We start from the raw sequence: 19,508 nt of genomic DNA, 5'->3' as shown, positions 1-19,508 counted from the left end.
CACATACATAGAAATGTCTCTCAAGCTATGATTTTGCTTCTATTTACACTATTTTTTGTGGGGGGAAATAAACAGAACAGTGTTTAGATTATCGCTACACGTTTAAAATTTCTCCCAATGACTGAGTGCAATGGTTGGCATCTGAGAGAATAAACAGGAAATTAGATGCACAAACGTTCCCCTTCATCTCCCGCCAGGGCTGGACTCCCTGCTTCATTTATTTTCATAGGACGCCAGAAACCTGAGAGTGGTGTTTAAGCGGACCACAGTTCTTTTATAGCTGGTGTACACATGGCAAACTACAGATTGCCCGATCTTTCTCCTTTTCTCCAAGTTAGTATATTGGCATTCCAAGTACCAAATGTACTTTTCATCAGTGAATGGTTTAAAATGAAGTGGAACAGTGTAGCACTTTCATCATCCTATGACATTGCATTTTTTTTTTTGAACGATGAAAGTAATACACATGTGTTGTAGAAAATTTGGGAAAGTATTATACCCTGAAGTCTCACAACCCATGGGTCACCATGCTTGGTATTTTAGTCTTTTTCTCTAGATCTACCTGTATTTAGTAAGTACTAAGTCCTTTTGTGTTTAACAAACTGTTTCCAAGGGGAGCTGGCAAGAATGTTAATAGATGTTCTGGGAAAAAAAAAAAAAAAATCTTTCCATAGTCGCAGGTGTTTGGAAAATGCCAGGTTGAATCATGTTAGACTTAGCTTTGTCATACATGCCCTCCCCAGGGTGGACCCCCTCAGGACTCTCCTCCACCAGGCAGGAATGGCAGGGACAACCCTGGAAGTACTAACTGGGCACAGCCCCAACTTGACAGTGCACCTGCTAACACTGCACAGGTGTGTCGTGCAGCCGGTTCTGAGCATCACCTTTTGTTTCTGTTCGTTTTGTAAAATTGAGTTTTCATGTTTTTGTAACCTGCTTTTTACACTTAACATAGTATGAATGTTTTGCACTTAAAAATTTTTTTTCCTCCAGATTGCTTTCCCTCCTTGTGATTTTTCAAAATGTTCATGTATAAAGATTCTGTGTAGAAAGCTGGGGCCTAACCCAGGTGAAAGATCATTTCAGCCCTTGGTGATTGTCTTGAAAGGTTCTGAGGTATAAAGTGTTTATACTCCTTTTGGTTTTGCCTTCCACCCACCCACTCTGAACAAAACTTTAATTTTAATTTTGGACTACTGTTGTTGAAGCATGTGGATTCACAGTTCCCGAAGCCAAGACTAACTTGTTTGCTTTGGGAAGTCCTGATGAAAATAGGCTGCTTTTAATGCAAATGGCTCATTTTCTCCTGTTGGGGCAGTTCATTTAAGAATAGCGTCTTATTTATTGTATTGTAAAAATAGCCTCTTTGGGAAGAATAGATGGTTCTGGGTAATTTTCCCAGATTGGCTTTTCTTCCATATAGAAATGACTGCTTTGATTTAGAGCAGTTTATTGCCTTCACCAAGTCTTTTTTCCACTACAAAATAGAAATTTTTTTTTTTTTTTTTTTTTTTTGCTGTACGCGGGTCTCTCACTGTTGAGGCCTCTCCCGTTGCGGAGCACAGGCTCCAGACGCACAGGCTCAGCAGCCATGGCTCACAGGCCTAGCCGCTCCGCGGCACGTGGGATCTTCCTGGACTGGGGCACGAACCCGTGTCCCCTGCATCAGCAGGCGGACTCTCAACCACTGCGCCATCAGGGAAGCCCAGAAATGTGTATTTGATGTTTTCTAAAGGTCACCAGTACCTTTACTAGTATTACTAGTACCTTTTCTCCATGGTTGATTATCTAAAATATTTTTCTGCAGTTACAGGGAGACACATATTTGCCTCGAGTTTAGCCCAAATTATCAATACAAATGGGTTTCCATTTGTCCCCTTCACCCATTCTTTATTTCCTTTATCACAAAAATATCCTTGAATCTTAGCATTTAACAACAACTGTGACTATTTTTTTATTGTGTAGTTGGAAGTGTTAAGAATCAGAGGAGACTGACTTCGGACTATACTACAAAGCTACAGTAATCAAGACAGTATGGTACTGGCAGAAAGCCAGAAATATAGATCAATGGAACGGGATAGAAAGCCCAGAGATAAACCCATGCACATATGGTCACCTTATCTTTGATAAAGGAGGCAAGAATATACAATGGAGAAAAGACAGCCTCTTCAATAAGTGGTGCTGGGAAAGCTGGACAGCTACATATAAAAGAATGAAATTAAAACACTCCTTAACACCGTATACAAAAATAAACTCAAAATGGTTTAAAGACCTAAATGTAAGGCCAGACACTATAAAACTCTTAGAGGCAAACATAGGCAGAACATTCTATGACATAAATCACAGCAAGATCCTTTTTGACCCACCTCCTAGAGAAATGGAAATAAAAACAAAAATAAACAAATGGGATCTAATGAAATTTGAAAGCTTTTGCACAGCCAAGGAAACCATAAACAAAATGAAAGGACAACCCTCAGAATGGGAGAAAATATTTGCAAATGAAGCAAACTGACAAAGGATTAATCTCCAAAATATACAAGCAGCTCATGTCTCTCAATATCAAAAAAACAAACAATCCAATCCAAAAAATGGGCAGAAGACCTAAATAGACATTTCTCCAGAGAAGATATACAGATTGCCAACAAACACATGAAAGGATGCTCAACATCACTAATCATTAGAGAAATGCAAATCAAAACTACAATGAGATATCATCTCACACTGATCAGAATGGCCATCATCAAAAAATCTACAAACACTAAATGCTGGAGAGGGTGTGGAGAAAAGGGAACCCTCTTGCACTGTTGGTGGGAATGTAAATTGATAGAGCCACTATGGAGAACAGTATGGAGGTTCCTTAGAAAACTAAAAATAGAACTACCATACAACCCAGCAGTCCCACTACTGGGCATATACCCTGAGAAAACTATAATTCAAAAAGAGTCGTGTAGCAATATGTTCATTGCAGCTCTATTTACAATAGCCAGGACATGGAAGCAACCTAAGTGTCCATCAACAGATGAATGGATAAAGAAGATGTGGCACATATATACAATGGAATATTACTCAGCCGTAAAAAGAAATGAAATTGAGTTATTTGTAGTGAAATGAATGGACCTTGAGACTGTCATACAGAGTGAGGTAAGTCAGGAAGAGAAAAACAAATACCGTATGCTAACACATATATATGGAATCTAAAAAAAAAAAAACGGTTCTGAAGAACCTAGGGCCCAGGATAGGAATAAATACGCAGACGTAGAGAATGGGCTTGAGGACACGGAGAGGGGGAAGTGTAAGCTGGGATGAAGTGAGAGAGTGGCATGGACATATATACACTACCAAATGTAAAATAGATAGCTAGTGGGAAGCAGCGGCATAGCACAGGGAGATCAGCTCAGTGTTTTGTGACCACCTAGAGGGGTGAGATTGAGAGGGTGGGAGGGAGATGCATGAGGGAGGAGATATGGGGATATATGTATACGTATAGCTGATTCACTTTGTTATACAGCAGAAACTAGCACACAGTTGTAAAGCAACTATACTCCAATAAAGATGTTAAAAAAAAAAGAATCAGAGGAGAAATGAATCCTTTAAAATGTATTTATCTTTATGAAAAAGGGTTTAGGTAAGTTTTGGAGCCCTGTTGAAACACTGTCCTACTCTTTATTGGTTGTCTCAGCCTGATTGATAACTGTCACCTCTTGCAGCATAAATGTTGTACCTTTTAAATATTATAAACTGCATTGTAAAGTCCTTTCTTTTATAAACAGCATATCTGGGCCAGGCCTGGAACACATTCACAGACTATGCAATTCCTGGCCATGTGCATCGCTTTTAAAGACTGGAGCTAAAAAGCCTTGCGTTTACTTTTGGCATGGGGATTCCTTGTAGAGTATGCAAATTTCCCCCAAGGAAAACTGAATTTGCATGCAAAAGCTCTCACTGTAATTATAACAATTTCCTCTTTTTTTTAAAATCAGCTTCTCAGCATGCTAAGTATAAGGTTTTCTCCTTCCCACCAAGACAGGTCTTGCGGCAGACTCGGGCTGCTGAAAAGCCTCATGCCAGCTCCCTAAAGTAGCTAAAATGAGACATTATAAGATTTGAAATGCACAGTATGGGGGACAGAGAGTCTTGGTCCCGTGTGCCTTGAATATCATATATATGTGTGCATGCAAGGTGCCATCTGATTGTAGTTGGAAGAATAAATTAATGGAGTCATTAAAGGGGAAAAAAGGTTTGGTCATCAAGTTTTCCTTTTCCTGAGGGCTGTGCTTACATAGTTTAAATTGTAATAAAAATTAAAATGCCTGAAATGTTTGCGAGTTGGAATTCTCTGCTGCTTTAGCTCATGGGCACCTCCCAGAATGCTCCCTCAGATACCAATACAAAACCCTGGCAGCCCTCCAGGAGAACATTCTTTGAGGTCCTCACTGGCAATTGGGAAAGGGAACTTCACGTTCTGGCTGTGCAGAGTGCAGGCAGGTGTGTAGTCTCCATTCTAAGGTTGCTTGTTGTCATCCGTGTAAAGTGTATAATTTTATTATTTTCTTCAGATATGCCCTAGGTGGGACATCCTTATAAACAGCTGTATCTTGGTTAGGAAAGTCAGGGAATTGGTGTATTGGGGAAAATCACATATTACTAGAGACACTTTAATTACCTTTGGGGATAATTTGCTTTCTAGTAACCACAATTGTTAAAATATTAAATTTTATTTGTTTTCTAATAACCCAAGTTGTGAAATCGCTAAATAATCTAACACACCAGACTGCTAAAGTACTACCAAATTAATTAAAATTTCATTTGATTCTGAACAACTTTGTGACCCTGGGTCATTATCAATGTTGTATTAATGTGGAATTCTAGTCGTTGGGGGTCCCTGTTAATAGAATGCCAGACAGATGGAGTCAGGGGACATAGCAGCATTGCATTGTGTGGCCTGTGGCAGGTGACTAGGGGGAGGGCTGGAATCAAGCTCACAACGTGACTTTTGCTCAAGATGTGATGTCTTCCTTATCTGGAGGGCTTACTCCTGTTGCAGGCTCAGATTTCTGATGATCTGGGCTTGACCGATGACTGTGCTTCATAAGATGTTCAGATGGGTAGTGCAGATGCTGGGGGCAGAGAAGGGAACACGGGATAACCGGATTGTTGAGTTTTGAGCTAAGCAGTGACCAACTTGTGTAGCATTTGAAGGGGAAGTTAGAAAATGAAAGAAACAGTACAGCTGGAGGGTCAGAGGTGAGGGTGCGTATTGACTGTGTCAGGGAGGGTAACGATCACTTATTCTGAGCTCACTGCACTACAAGGAGGTGGTAAATACTAAAACTGAAGTTGGTTGCAGACTCTCAGCCTTCCCCTTTCTCCCTCTCCTATTCAGCGAGGAAATGAATGAGTGATGACTTTCAGGCGAGGAGCTGAGACAGGGGAGGAAGAGTATCAAGTCCTGTTTGTGCATCACAGAGGAGCAGCTTAGAGCAGTGGCCGGTGGAGATTTTCACAGGCTTGGGTGGCACAGGCCTTCTCCTGATGTCAACCGGAATCCTCACTGCGTGTTTCGGCTGCCTGCTTCCCCAGTTAAAGGCCGCTTTCTGGAACCATTTTGTGGCACTCGGGGAGAATTAACATAGTTTTCTGAGATGCCCGAGTAATGACATTTCTTCCTGTCCAAGAACGCTGCTGTGAAAGGACTGGATTCCTTCTGATGGCCTTGATTGACCTCACATTCAAGGGACGGTTACCTGGAGAAGGTGAGCTGAGACACCAGCCTTTGGTCGCTGATGTTTGGCCACAAATCCACCCCGATTGACTGTGAACTTCACACAATACTGGCCTCACTGGCCTCTCCCTTACTGTCATACTTGCTGAGGCATTCCTTCTGCAAATAGTATCCTATGTGGACCTTATTTCGTTTGAAGAAAGATGAAGGACTTTATGTATTTTTCTGCTCTAGTTCCTTTTTTATTTTGAGTAGTGAACCTTATTCTAAACGTTAGTAACTATGCAGAGGCAATGAGTCTATGGACTACTTTAAAATTTCCATAAATCTTATTTCATGCATTTTTTAAACCTTCAAGTAATAAATCAAAACCACAACAGTGCCTGATGGTTCTCAAAGAAATCGAAGTGTGAACATTCTTGTAAAAAATTAGGTAAATTGGTATTTCCAGGCATAATACAAATATAATTCCCCCCAAATTACAACTTATTTAATAATAAAAACACCTTCATACCCTCGTGCTATATGAATAATAGAAGAATTTCAAAACTTACAGTATAATTAATATGTAACTGTAGTGTAATTAAGTGAATTTATTCAGTTATTTGAATTATTGGCTGGACTCTCCTTCATCCTAGGTAATACTTGCAGACACATGTTGCTGTTCTGCATTGATAAAATTTACCCTGAATTATGTATTAACTATAATTTTAAGCTCTAAATCTGGTCTTTTTCTGATTCAGAGTATGTTTTCTTTACTAAATATTAAATACGACTTGTAAAGTAATGTAACAGGAGTTTGGAACTCCTATTAACAATAACCAATATCATTTTTGTGCATTTCCAATCCCCCATGTGGACCACACATATTTATAGTTAAAAATGTGACTATATATACAATTTTGTATCCTTCCTCACTCAAAATTACAAAATTAGCATTTCCAATGTTGTGTTCCACCTGTGTGTGTGTTTGTATAGGGCTTCAAATCTTTTATGAAAGAGAATTAAAAATTTTGAATATATCAGTGCCCAATTCCCCTCAGTCCACTCTCTTTCTCTCACTTCCTAGAAGTAACTCCTCTCCTTAGGGTGCTATTTTTCTTTTCCATTTTTATTTTTATACTCTTGACTCATGTACATATGTGGGTATGTATGGGATGTGTGTATACACATACAGACATGTTATACATATGCACATACAAATACACATATACGTTATACACATACACACATGTATATACACACATACATATAGTGTGTATATGTATAACTATATATGTGTGTATATATGCACACATACAGTACTGTTGTATATTCTAGAAATTTACACGTCTGGACGTGTTTTGACTGCTCAGTTCCACTCTGTTAGTTTTGTTTCATCTATCCTAAAGCCAGTGTCATGTTGCTAAGAAGAGGGTGAGGCACACAAGGCACCCAGGTCACAGGATTTATGGGGACATTTACCCTTAGGCTCTACCTCACTTGCCTCACTCTATTTCATCCCTCACTATAGTTTCATAGTAACTGGGTATTTGGTAGGTTAAAATCTTGCCTATTCTTGGTCCCTTTACTTATCGAATTAATTTAAAGAAACAGCTTGTCCAGTTCCATGAAAAATCTGAAAGGAATTTTTGACTTGAATCATGTGGAATATAACGGTTCTGTGGGTGTAAACTTGTCACCAGACTTCTGTATCCTGGCCCCTTGCTCCCGTCTACCCTCCTCTCCCGTTGTTGCCACTGTGCCCCAGCCACACCAGTCTTGGTGCTATTGTTCAGACTTTCATACGTCATTCCACCTCAGGGCCTTTGCACTTGCTGTTCCCCCTGCCGTGGACACTCCCCGGATCTTTGTATGACTATCTCTTCTTCTCATTCATGTTTTCTGCTCAAATGTCACCTCCCCAGAGACCTCCATGGCCACCCTGTCTAAAATATTCCTTTTTGATCACTCTCTTTCCTCTTACTCTGCCCTATTTTCTTCATATATTTTTCATTATCTGAAATTACATAATATTGCTTATTAGTTATTTTTTTGTTTACCATGGATTTCTTCCACTAGAATATCAGGTCCTTGGAAATAGGGCTTTGTCTAAAGTCTTGATTCTCATCATATACCAAAATTTCTAGTAGCATATTAAAAAAGCAAAAGGAAAAAGGTCAATTTAATATTCATAACACTTTTTTAACCCAGTATATCTAAAATATATTTCTGCATGTAATCAGTATAAAAGTTATCAATGAGGTATTTTACATTCTTTTTGTTTTTTTGGGTTAAGACGTAATTTACACATAAGCACATCTCAGATTGGGCTGGCCGCATTTCCAATGCTCACTGGCCACGTGTGGCCACATGTGGTAGCTGGTGGCTACTATGTGGAATAGTGGAGGGTAGAACAGTGCCTGACACACAGGAAGAAATCAATAAATATTTGCTGAATGGATGAACAAGTGAATGAATGAATGAATGAATTTAACTTTAGTGTGTGTAAGTAATGAAAACCTGAGTCAAATTAAAAGTAAAATCAAGTTTCCATAAAGGGTGATTTATTGTTAAAGGAAAGCACATGTCCCTTACTGAAACACTATTGTGGTACCCAAACAATTTCAGTTGTGTCACCCGCTATGCATCATACTAGGCACTGGAGCCTGAGGTGAATAAGACAAGGTCCTTAAGATGTCTGATGTCTGGTGAGTTGGTAAGAACCTGATTCTATTGACGCTCTTGTAGGTTGTGTGTGTGGATGAAACAGCTAAGTGTATCATGGATTACATTTCCACACTCTAACTTTTATTAATATTTAAAAACTTAGATTCAGACTTTATAGTTGCAGAAGTAATTGTGGATCATCCTGCCACTTTTTATTGAACACATTTCAGGGTACTTAGCATTATGGTAAGGTGCTCAGGGAGTGTGTCTTTGCCCTTGCACTGTTTCAACATGTATTTCTCTAGGCTGGATTCTTAACTCACCTGAACTGTCCTCTAAGCATGATTCTTAAGTATTTCAGCTATATTTTGGGCGCATTGAGATTCTAAATGTGTATCCAGTATGGTCTTTCCTTCGTTTTCAGCTTATAATTGGCGAGTTCCCATAGGAAAAAATCATTATTGGTGCTATAAAAGCACTCCTTATCTGTCACATTTGGGAAATGAAAGTTTTGTAAAGGTCAAAAGAAAGTGTGCCCCCAATTATGATGATGACTTGTACATCACGGGGAGTTTAATAGCTTGGAACCTATCTTAGTCTCCCTGACAGAGTAAAAAGGAGAGAAAAAAAAAAAAAACAAACCTAGTCACTCAGTAGCTATTTTACTGTATAGTTTTAAGAAGGAAGAAAAAGAGCTTATTTAAATGCTTTCATCAACATCTATCTCTATACATTCTCTGTGATTTGGAACTATTTAAAGTATATAAGCCCACAAGTTTATTAGTTCACCTTTATTAATTTATCAAGGTTAATGTCTGCATAATGAGTTGAAGATAAAGATTCTCTAGCATCCATCTGCTAGTGTTTACTCACCGTAGTAAGTTTTATAGCTCTTCTTGTAATGTTTCCAAAGGAGATTTCTTTGCCACGGAACCAATTTTTAAAACGCAAACCATGCTGCTGCCTTAGGCAATGTAAGAATTCTGTTCCTTAATCTTTCAGCACATGACAGCCTGTTAGGGAGATCAGATGATGCACCTCTAAGAAGTCCAGGGTGTTTTTGCAGACACTGTTGAGAGTGGGGTGATGCCAGATGGGCAGACACATGACCTGGCGGCTCCTCTTTCCTTCAACAATGTACTTTGGAAGGCTGTCTGCCACTGGTATCTGTGCTAATTATTCTTGCCCCGGCCACAGAGCTGTGGGCACTGCCCCAAGAAGGACACCCTCCATGCTCTCCTTTTGTGAAGGCTGACGTGCACGATGGATGCGAGCGAGCAGACCTACTGTGTGCAGCCTCTGTTATCGATTGATAATGCAGAACTTAGATTAAAGAGGGAGGCCTTAGGAGGGATTCAAGACCCCCTTTGAACATCTTGTTTCAATCCCATTTCATCTGAACTCCCTCAACACGCTCCTTTTCTAAGCTCTTCCTTTCTCTCTCTCAGCATCCACTTGCCATCTGCCTTTCCATCCCTCCTCAAAGCCAGTAATTGCCAGGTGCTCCTCATTCCAGTTCCCAAATCTCTCTCACCTCCATCCTCTTGGCTCCATTTTCAGAATCAGTGTTATTTCTCACCTGCAGAGTGTCCTTTGCTCCCTTACTGGTTGCCCCCATTCTCCTGCCCTCCCCCATTCTCCTGCCCTCCCTCATCCCAAGCTCACATCACTCATCCTTCTCCTGGGGACGGATCCCACAGCTCTCCGCTGTCGTCTTCCGTGGTTTCCCATTGCCTGGGAATAAAGTCCTCACTGAGAGCCAGGCTCCTGCGAGGGGGGATGCCTCCACCCCTCCTCGTCTTGTCTGCCTCCCCCAAACCCCAAGCAGAAGGAGCACCCCCCACACCTGGGCCCCCCACCTGTGCAGCCCCTGCCTCTCTCTCTCTCTCTTTCTCTCTCTCTCTCCCTGAAAGTTCTCGAAGCTTTTCTCTTTGTGGTGATTCATCCACTCATCATCTGAGACCCTGCCTGTCAGTTTCCAGAAGGCAGCATGGCATCAGCCTACCTTTTTGTCCCCGCTCCCTGCGAAGCATCCATTGCGCGCTTGGCATTCTTTTAACTAGTGAACAAAGCTTCTTCAGCTTCCATACTCCCTGGCTTGGACCTTTTCATCCATTTCCCCCCTTCCTCCGTAAATGCGCTTCGCTGTTTGTTTTTTTGTTTGTTTTTGCTTAGTAACCACCACCCGCAATTATCAGATTCTCTCCCGGCTTCTGGCTTCTCCACAGGGCTCTGGGCTGCTGTCATGTGTCCGTCCACCTGCTCCCTGGTCTTTGGCCTAGTTTCTCATCATTTCTGTGAACGGTTCCTGCTGGTTCTCTTCCCTTTAGCTTTAATCGTGCCAGTCATGATGCCTGTTTCCAAAGCCTGGGCAGCTACTATCTGGTGGAAGTGTAGGAAGTGGCTTGTTTATAATTTCCTAGGACAAGTCGGCTGGTGTTGAACACACTGTTACAGAGTCTGCTGCTAGAATGTTCTGAAATTCTTTCTGGAGAGTTGTTTTGTTTTCCTGTGGAAGGCAAAGATGTCGCCAGTGGAAACAGCACTGTAATGCAGAGTTTTGAATGAAATGTGTCCAAAACAGGCAGCTCTGACCAATGAGGTTAAAGGACATCAGTCTTAGAAAAGTCATGTTTGTAATGATGCTAATTATTTCCGTTTTTTCCAGTTGCTTATATTAAGTTGTTCATATTTAAGGTTTATTCCTGACACAGAATTTATGTCTGTTAGGTCTAAAACTTGACAAGAATAGTTACAAAATATTACAGTTTTCAATTTTAATTATTACTGGCAGCATTCCTGTCCACTTTGTTTTCCCCAGGGCTATTAGAAATGTTACTTATTTAAATGTTTCATTTTGGGGCCAGTGTTTGCCCTTGAAGATAAAATTAAACATGAAATGTATTCTTGAATCTCCCAGATTCGCAGACTAACCAGATTAATCTCTAGTGGTAATTTTTCATGTATACTAACAGGAATAGACACAAAGGAACATTATTTTTATTAAAAAAAATTTTCTAATTGTAAAAATGGTGCTTATTGTAGATAAATTCAAAAATTCAAGAAAACATAAAAATGAAGATCACCATTATTCTACCACCCACAAAAAAAATCACTATAACTTAATGTTATATGTCCCATATAACATCTATTTTTTATAAAATTAGGATTATATTGGACATACGATTTTTATCCTGTTTGTTTTCTCTTAACATTGCATTGTGATTACTTCCTACATAATTTTGTATTAAACATAGCTGTAGTGGTTGTATACTTTTAAATCACGAAGGACTATAACATTTCAGGAATATTCTGTTACTGGATAGTTAGGTATTTTTGTTCCAGTGCTTTAAAATCATTTCTATTCCTCTTCAAGATGTAGATACTTACAAATTGGCATATTATAGTGTATTTCTTTAAAAAAAAAAAACCCATAAGATTAATTAGGTGTGTACTCTTGATTTAAATTGTAGTATTTCAGGAATTAGAAATAGGGAGATTCATTTTGAGTAATGTTATATCATACAGGCATTTAAAAACGTTTAAGGAAAGACCCAGTTTTGCTTGCTTTAATGTTGGCCCAGGTTTGGAGACTAAAGCATTTACAGACCATTAACTGTAATAGTTTACTCTTGAGACCACTTGTCATAATGAGCTGTCAATTGTTGTGCATCTAAGTGTAGTTAAAGGGACCGTTGGGCTTGCACTTTGAAAGCCAGCGTTTATAAATGTGCAGGAATTGAATTATAAATGTGGTGGTTCAAGCGAGGCTCTACTGCGTCACGCCCGTCTGCATGCACTGTCTGGTCTCTGGAAGATTTTGTGTCCATTTAAAAATAAGAAACAGTGAAAATATTGTGTGCTTGAGCATATGGCTACATGATTTTCATGTTCCTTATGATATATTTTGGGAAAAAAATTTTAATCAAGAGTTATGAATCAGTATTTCTTTATTAGGCATGCAATGAATTAGTTTCAGCTGATAGTTTGGAGAGAGAAAGATGGAAATTGAAAATATTTAAATGTACTTTTTCTTTATAGGTGACTCAATAAAGCTATAGTCTCTAATAATGTATAGTCTGTATTACCTGTTTTATCATGTTTCTGAACAATGTTTGCCTTTTCAAAATATGTGCACTTTAAAAGTAGCTACTCTACTTTTAAAAATTAGTATGGCATAACTGGATTACATTTCACATTTTTTTCATGGTTAAGATGCCCTTTGCTTTGAGTGTACAAATTCTAAATGATCACACAGTTAAGAAACTCTTGAAAATCTTTTTTTTTTTTTTTGACATTTCAACTGTTTAATTATATCCTGTTTTGAAAGGTCAATATTTGGTATGTGAAAAGTTCCCCTTGAAATTTGTTTCTTTCTTTTCCTTTTTTTAACACAAAAGTAGTACCTCCTTGCTAGAATAAAACAATATAGGTGAGTAAAAAGCAAATATTTTATTCAATTCCACTCTCTCTCTTCATTAGAAGTGACCGTCATTAGCAGTTTGGTGAGTTTTCTACCAGACTTTTCGTCTAAGTTTTTACCAAGCTAGGTCGGTAGATAGATGATGATACACAGATGATATGCAGATTTTCCTATGTAAATTACCCAGTTCTTTCAAATAGTATACATAAAGTGATCTAATAGGAGTCTACGATCTATGTTATGTGTTGCTATCATACAGATTAGAATAGAGGTCAGCATACTTTTACTGAAAAAGGCCAGAAGGTATTTTTGACTATGGGCTCCACACTTTTTATTGCAACTCTTTAGTGTTGTAGCACAAAATAGCCACAGACAATACCTAAATGAATGGGTGTGGTGGCTGTGTCCTAACAAAACTGTATTCATGAACACCAAAAGTTGGATTTCATATAATTATCATGTGTCATGGAATATTATCCTTTTGATTTTTTTCAACCATTCGAAAGTGTAGAAACCAAACTTAGCTCATGGGCTCTATAAAAGCAGATGGATGGCAGGCCAGATTGGTCCATGGGCTGTACTTTGCCAACCTCTGGTCTAGAGTAAAAAAAAAGATAAATTTATTTACAAAATTCAATCATACTTTTTTTTCAGAGTTAAATATCATAGTGAGATTAATAAAGGCAAAGAAAACACTTCTTTTATAGAATACTCACCTGATACTTTACGGATAGTGAATGAAAGGAAATATTTAAGAAGCAAGCAAATGAGAGAAGAACGGCTGAGAGCAGACTTATGTGGGGCCTCAAGTGCTGGAGGGCCAAAGGGGGTTTTGGTGTTATGACCAATTCACAAACTCCCTCAGCACTTCCCCAGGGAGAAGTATCCCCAATCCTGTTTCTGAAGCACAGCATTAGTATAAACTTCTGCTTCACATGGAGACCTATATTTGCATGTATCATCTTTTTATATGAACTTTATTTTGTAGTGTTAGTTGACAAGTATCATCTTTGTAATTGACAATTTTTTTTACACACTCTGCAGTGGATTCTTAAAAGTTTATTAATTATGAAGTTTTGTATTACTTATAAGAATGTAAAATAGAAACATTGAAGGTTGCCCAGGAAATATGTTACCTTTTAAGCGCCCCCAAATAGATGCTTTATAATGTTAAGGCCATCCAATTGATTTCAAGGATGCTCTCCAAATGCCTCTGATGCTCTTGATTTGATCCATTTACCAGGTGTGTCTCTTGATGGCAATTCTGCTTTCACACCAATGAGAACACTGTGATCCAGTTTTGCTGCCTTGTGGAGTAATTGCTAGTTTTAACATTGTAAAATAAAACAATAAGACGCCTATTGTGGTACCTGTGAAATTGTTATTTTCCACCATAATTGCAAAATACTACCTGTAATTCATAAAACAAAAACTTTTTATCATGAAATAAGGAACAGTTGATTAAGGATTTATACTATCTGATTTTATATGCTTGGTATGTGGTTTAATGAAAGTGTGTGGTAAAAAGTAAAAATAAATTTATTGTGTGTGTGTTTTTTTTTAAACCACTTGTCCCGTATTTCATTTAGTTCATCTGAAGTAGAGAATAAAATAGTGTTTCATTTTTTTCTATTGTCTAATTTGGCAATTTGAGGAATGAAGGATATTCTTACTAGATAACCAAATACAAGTGTCAAAATACATACATGCATGCCATACACACACATACATGCATACAAATGCACACAAGCATATATGAAAAGGGGTTATATCTTTTTTTTTTGAAGTTCTTTGTATAAAAGTGAGAAACTATACATCAGTGTAAAGAAGAATATAAAAGTGTGTGTATTTTTACTACCCAGCCATAACCGCTATTAATAATTTTGGGAATACCTTTCAGTATCTTGTGTCTCTCTCTATACACATATGCACATATACTTATATTTATTTCTTTGGTCCTATTTGTTACTTGTCTACCATGTGCCTGACACAGTGTGAGGCATTGTGGGCACAGAGGTGAACAGAACAAGCCCCTCTTTTCCTGAGGTTTACTTTGTTCTAGTTGGGGGAGATAGGCCATAACCAACAGGTTACTGTATATCTGGTGATGGTGCGTGATGTGAAGAACATTAAGAACAGGAAGAGGGACAAAGAAGGTGTAGGGTGTGTGTGTATGTGTAAGGGTTAGAGTGAACATGATAAGGGTTATACTACCCATGCACTTTTGTAACTTGCATTTTGAAATTAAAAATACAGCATGAGGGGGCTTCCTTGGTGGCGCAGTGGTTGAGAGTCTGCCTGCCGATGCAGGGGACACGGGTTCATGCCCCGGACCGGGAGGATCGCACGTGCCGCGGAGTGGCTGGGCCTGTGAGCCATGGCCGCTGAACCTGCACGTCCGGAGCCTGTGCTCCTCAATGGGAGAGGCCACAACAGTGAGAGGCCCGTGTACCTCAAAAAAAAATAAAATAAAATACAGCATGAACATTTTCTGTGTCAGTAGACATACTTCTAAATAAGCATTATTCTGAATGGCATACTCTACTGATATGAATGAATGAGTTTTATTTAACTAGTTGCCCAATATTATACAACAATTTTTGCTTTTTTAAAAATTTGCTTTTTATGAGCAAGGCTATAAGAAATATTATTTCCTGAAGATAAGCTTTTTTGCACACTCTTAGGATAAATTCCTAATAGCAGAATTATTGGGTCAAAGAATAATCTTTTGTTAAGACTTCAGTTATGTGCCCAGTATGATTAAAAATATTATACGGCTACTTCGTAATTCAATTTGTTTTCCTTTCCTCTTCACTCTTCCCTCCACATTTTCAAAGTTTCAAATCCAAGCAAAGGATTTAAAGAACTTAAAGGACTTGGTACTGTGATAACATACAACTTTAGTGGTGAATTTTTTGTTTCTGAAATCAGATTCGTATTGTGGGTGGGAAGGCTAGTGCACTTATAATTGCATCATTGCACAAGCTAACAAAGTTCTATTTGTTGCTTACAAAGTTGGTGTGAAACGAAGAGAAAAAAACATTAAGCACAACAAGCCAGGAGCTTTGGAAATGCAAGAGGGTCAGTGCAAGTTTCAACATGTCATTTCATTTGCTTTTTTTTTTAAGGTCTGATGAAAGTCTAAGAATATTGAATTGCATTACAAAAGAAGCATTCAGTCTTGGGAGAAGACCATTTTATTTTTTTTCAACTTGCCTTAGGATAGTTTTTTTTATCACAATAAAATAAAATTTATTATTTTAGATGAAAATTTCTAATTTACCATCACCTTCCACTGGTTTTCTTTCAGGTGACCATCTATGTAATACTAATGCTAACAATATTGGCGTATACCTACATAGCATCTACTCTGTGCCAAATACTGGATTATCTCATTTTAAAGCTAGACAGAGAGATTCTTTTTTCTTTCTTTTATATTAATTTTATTGGAGTATAGTTGATTCATAATGTTGTTAGTTTCAGGTGTACAGCATAGTGATTCAGTTGTACATATACATATATTCATTCTTTTTCAGATTCTTTTCCCATATAGGTTATTATAGAATATTGAGTAGTTCCCTGTGCTATACAGTAGGTCCTTGTTGGTTATCTGTCTTATATATAGTGGAGTGTGTGTGTTAATCCTGAGCTACTAATTTATCCCTCCCCCGCGTCCACGTTTCCCCTTTGGTGACCGTAAATTTGTTTTAGAAACCTATGAGTCTGTTTCTGTTTTGTAAATAAGTTCATTTATATCATTTTTTATATTAGATTTCACATATGAGTGATGTCTTATGATATTTTTCAGGGGGATTATTTTCCACAAGAGAAAGTGGAAACTTTAACACCAAGGTACTAGAGGGTTAGCAGCTCTAAACCCCGTTGTTTTGGGCTCATTTTGACATTCTCTGTGTATTGTATTTTTAATACAAAATTATGTATTTAGTGACAAGCTTGGAAACAGATTAAGAAGTTTCTCGTACCAGAGTTGCTGCTCAAAGTGGAAAAATGCAGCCAGGGGTGTAAGTCAGTCAGAGCCCTGCTTCATTGTCTTTGGGGATTGAGGCTTCTAGTGAGGTGAGGAGGTTTGAACTTTCATTGATCCTTGGGACTTGTTAATGTTAGAGCACTTACAGGCCAACCCTATTTAGGCAGTTATCACAAAACCACAGAGAGAGAGTCCTAGACCTGCGATTACAGAGGGAAAATGTGAATCTTTTTGAAGACTGCATCTACCTACCACCTGCCTCAAATCAACAATAAACCTCTAATGATCTGTATGACAATGCAGTGGATTTGGTGGGAGATACATGCATACTTCAGAACGTCTGCTTGCATCCTCCTTTTTTGAATTTAAAAGATAAATTACTTTAATTGATGTGTCGTCTAGCCAGTTTCTAGCACATAAATAACTTTCAAAGTGGAAGGCAGTTTCAGCCACAGAAAATTGATGGTATTTTCACTGCAAGTGTTTCCCCTTAAAGTCGTTGAAAGAGTCCCTTAGCAGATGTTTTCTGTGTTTGGATTGTTTTCCCAGGAAACCCATGAATGATGTTTGCACGTGACGGCGCAGTTGCCTAGGTCAGGAGCAAACTTATCTGATCTCACGTGTTGGAGACTGGACATCTTCTGTGTTGACTTTGCACAATGGCAGCTATTTGGAAAGAAATCGTCTTTTTCTTAGTGGGATAAATTGAAGATGTGGTCATGTCAGCAAGAAATTAACATAAAGCACAAGCAAAGCAAACTAGTTTCTCTGTATTAACATAGAACATTATATTCATTATGCCCGTCAAAATATAGGAGGGCTAATTGAGACTGAAAAAATAAAGTCAACGCTCCTCTAAGGGTTTCCTGGCAAGGCAGCTCATCCCCTCTAAGCCTCTTGCCTTTCCTTCACTGTGGGCCTCTGGGCTGTCACATAACAGAATCTTGTGAAATTACATTAAATTAGAGAACACTCGGGTGGTATTAATAGCATGTCTTGACATTTTTTCATGGCTCAAGGAACAATAACTGATTATCTACTGTAAGCCAGATCTGCTTTGTGCTGGAGCAGTTCTTTCTATCTGTCTGTTAATCTTTCTATCCATCTGTTGACCCATCATTTGATGTATCAACCAATCAACTAAATGATCTGTTGATCTTCTTTCCTTCCTGCCTGCCTGCCCTCCCTCCCTCCCTTCCTGCCTGCCTGCCCTCCCTCCCTCCCTTCCTGACCTCTCTTCTTCCAAACTAAAATCTAAACAAAGCTAGAAGCAGGCAGTCTCCCGGCAGATGAGCTCCGAATTCTAATCTTACCTTGGGTCCTGACTGACAAGATAACACTTGCTCTCTGTGACCTGAAATTTCCTCACCTAGTGAATGAAGGGCTGAGATCAGCGCCTTCCAGTGCAGTTGGCAGTTTCGGGCATTTGTAGCTTCCGGATCTGCCTCTATTTTGGTCCTGGCTTTACCACTTCCTGTCTGTGTGACCGTGGGCAATTTATTTAATCTCACTATGCCTCAGTTTCCTCATCTGTGAAATTAGGATCATAATTTTACTTACCAGCTGTTTGGAAGATCAAATGAGGTGATCTGTTTAAATTGCTTAGAACAGTGTGTGGTGCATATTAAATGCTCAACAAACGTTAACCTTGTTACCATTACTACAATTATCTCTCATTTGTGTGCCATAGATGCTTGACCTCCTTTCCTGTCTCCCAGTTTTCTTCTCCTGTCCATCTTCACAAAGCTCATAGTCTAGTATTGAGACAAGTGTAATTACCTGGCAAAAATAGAGGAAGAAGATGACCTGTAATTGGGTATTAGAGGATGAGAAGGGGTTTGCCAGGGAGAGAAGGCAGGGGGCCATCGTGGGCAGAGGGAACTGTGTTAGGAGGTGGGAAAGAACTCAGCAGGCTTGGTGTACAGCACTCAGTTGTGGCTTGTGTGGAGGATGCTTGTGGGGTGATGGAGGGAAATGTCATCCTGCATCAACATACAGAGGGACACACAGTCACAACAGAGACACTGGCTCTTCACCACAGTGATTCGCCTCCGTTGGGGGTGGGGCATCCATGATTCCCCAAGGGGTGGGATGTGAATCTTGAAGAGGCTGTGAGGGACTCATGTATGGATTATGAAACCCTCACCATTTTCCCCCTGGGGATACATGCTTCTCTTTTTCTTCACATTGATGTAATTTAATCTCAGGGCTCACTTATCCACTAGCCAAACTTTGGGGGATAAGGAGCCCCAGTTTTTATGCTACTGATTTAATAGCTAAGCAGCTCAGCATAGCACAGAGAGCCCCACGTTGGGTATTGTGAGGCTTCAGGCCTGGATTTGCTTCTAACCAGTGGTGGAACCTTAAAAGCCACTTTCCTTCTCTAGGTCATGTTTATCTGTGGGATAAGAGAAGTGGTTTGGGGGTTCTTATGCACCCCTTTGGCAGTTCGGTGAAGCCTCTAGGAACCCCTTCTCTAAATAACTTTTTAAATGCATCAAATGAAATACACAGAACTACAAAGGAAACTATTACATTGAAATAAAGATATAAAAATAGTAAATACATCTGTGGCATGATAATGTGTGTACATTATTAACACATTAAGTGGCATAATAGCTACTGTAATTTTGAATTATTGATGAACACAAGTGATATTTTGTAATATCTGAAATAATTCTAATGTGATAAGAAAATATCTGGAATTTATATTGAAAACCAAGTCA

The 19,508-nt window shown here is 38.9% G+C and overlaps 1 protein-coding gene and 1 long non-coding RNA gene across 8 annotated transcripts in view; one reads left to right on the top strand and one right to left on the bottom strand.

The window, feature by feature from the left end:
* The window catches only part of PLCB4 (phospholipase C beta 4), a 421,043-nt gene that overhangs the window by 46,974 nt on the left and 354,561 nt on the right, over positions 1-19,508 (top strand). The gene's annotated exons all lie outside the window — the stretch shown is intronic.
* Positions 1,632-10,894, bottom strand: LOC132593530 (uncharacterized). The gene is made up of 3 exons (XR_009559143.1): positions 10,377-10,894; positions 9,245-9,670; positions 1,632-5,117 (listed from the first exon to the last, which is right to left on the bottom strand). It is a non-coding gene; the product is annotated as an uncharacterized lncRNA (long non-coding RNA).

Source organism: Globicephala melas, chromosome 15, assembly GCF_963455315.2.
Source record: "Globicephala melas chromosome 15, mGloMel1.2, whole genome shotgun sequence".
In the NCBI taxonomy this organism is placed as follows: Eukaryota; Metazoa; Chordata; class Mammalia; order Artiodactyla; family Delphinidae; genus Globicephala; species Globicephala melas.
This window is presented reverse-complemented; position numbering and strand designations above follow the sequence as displayed.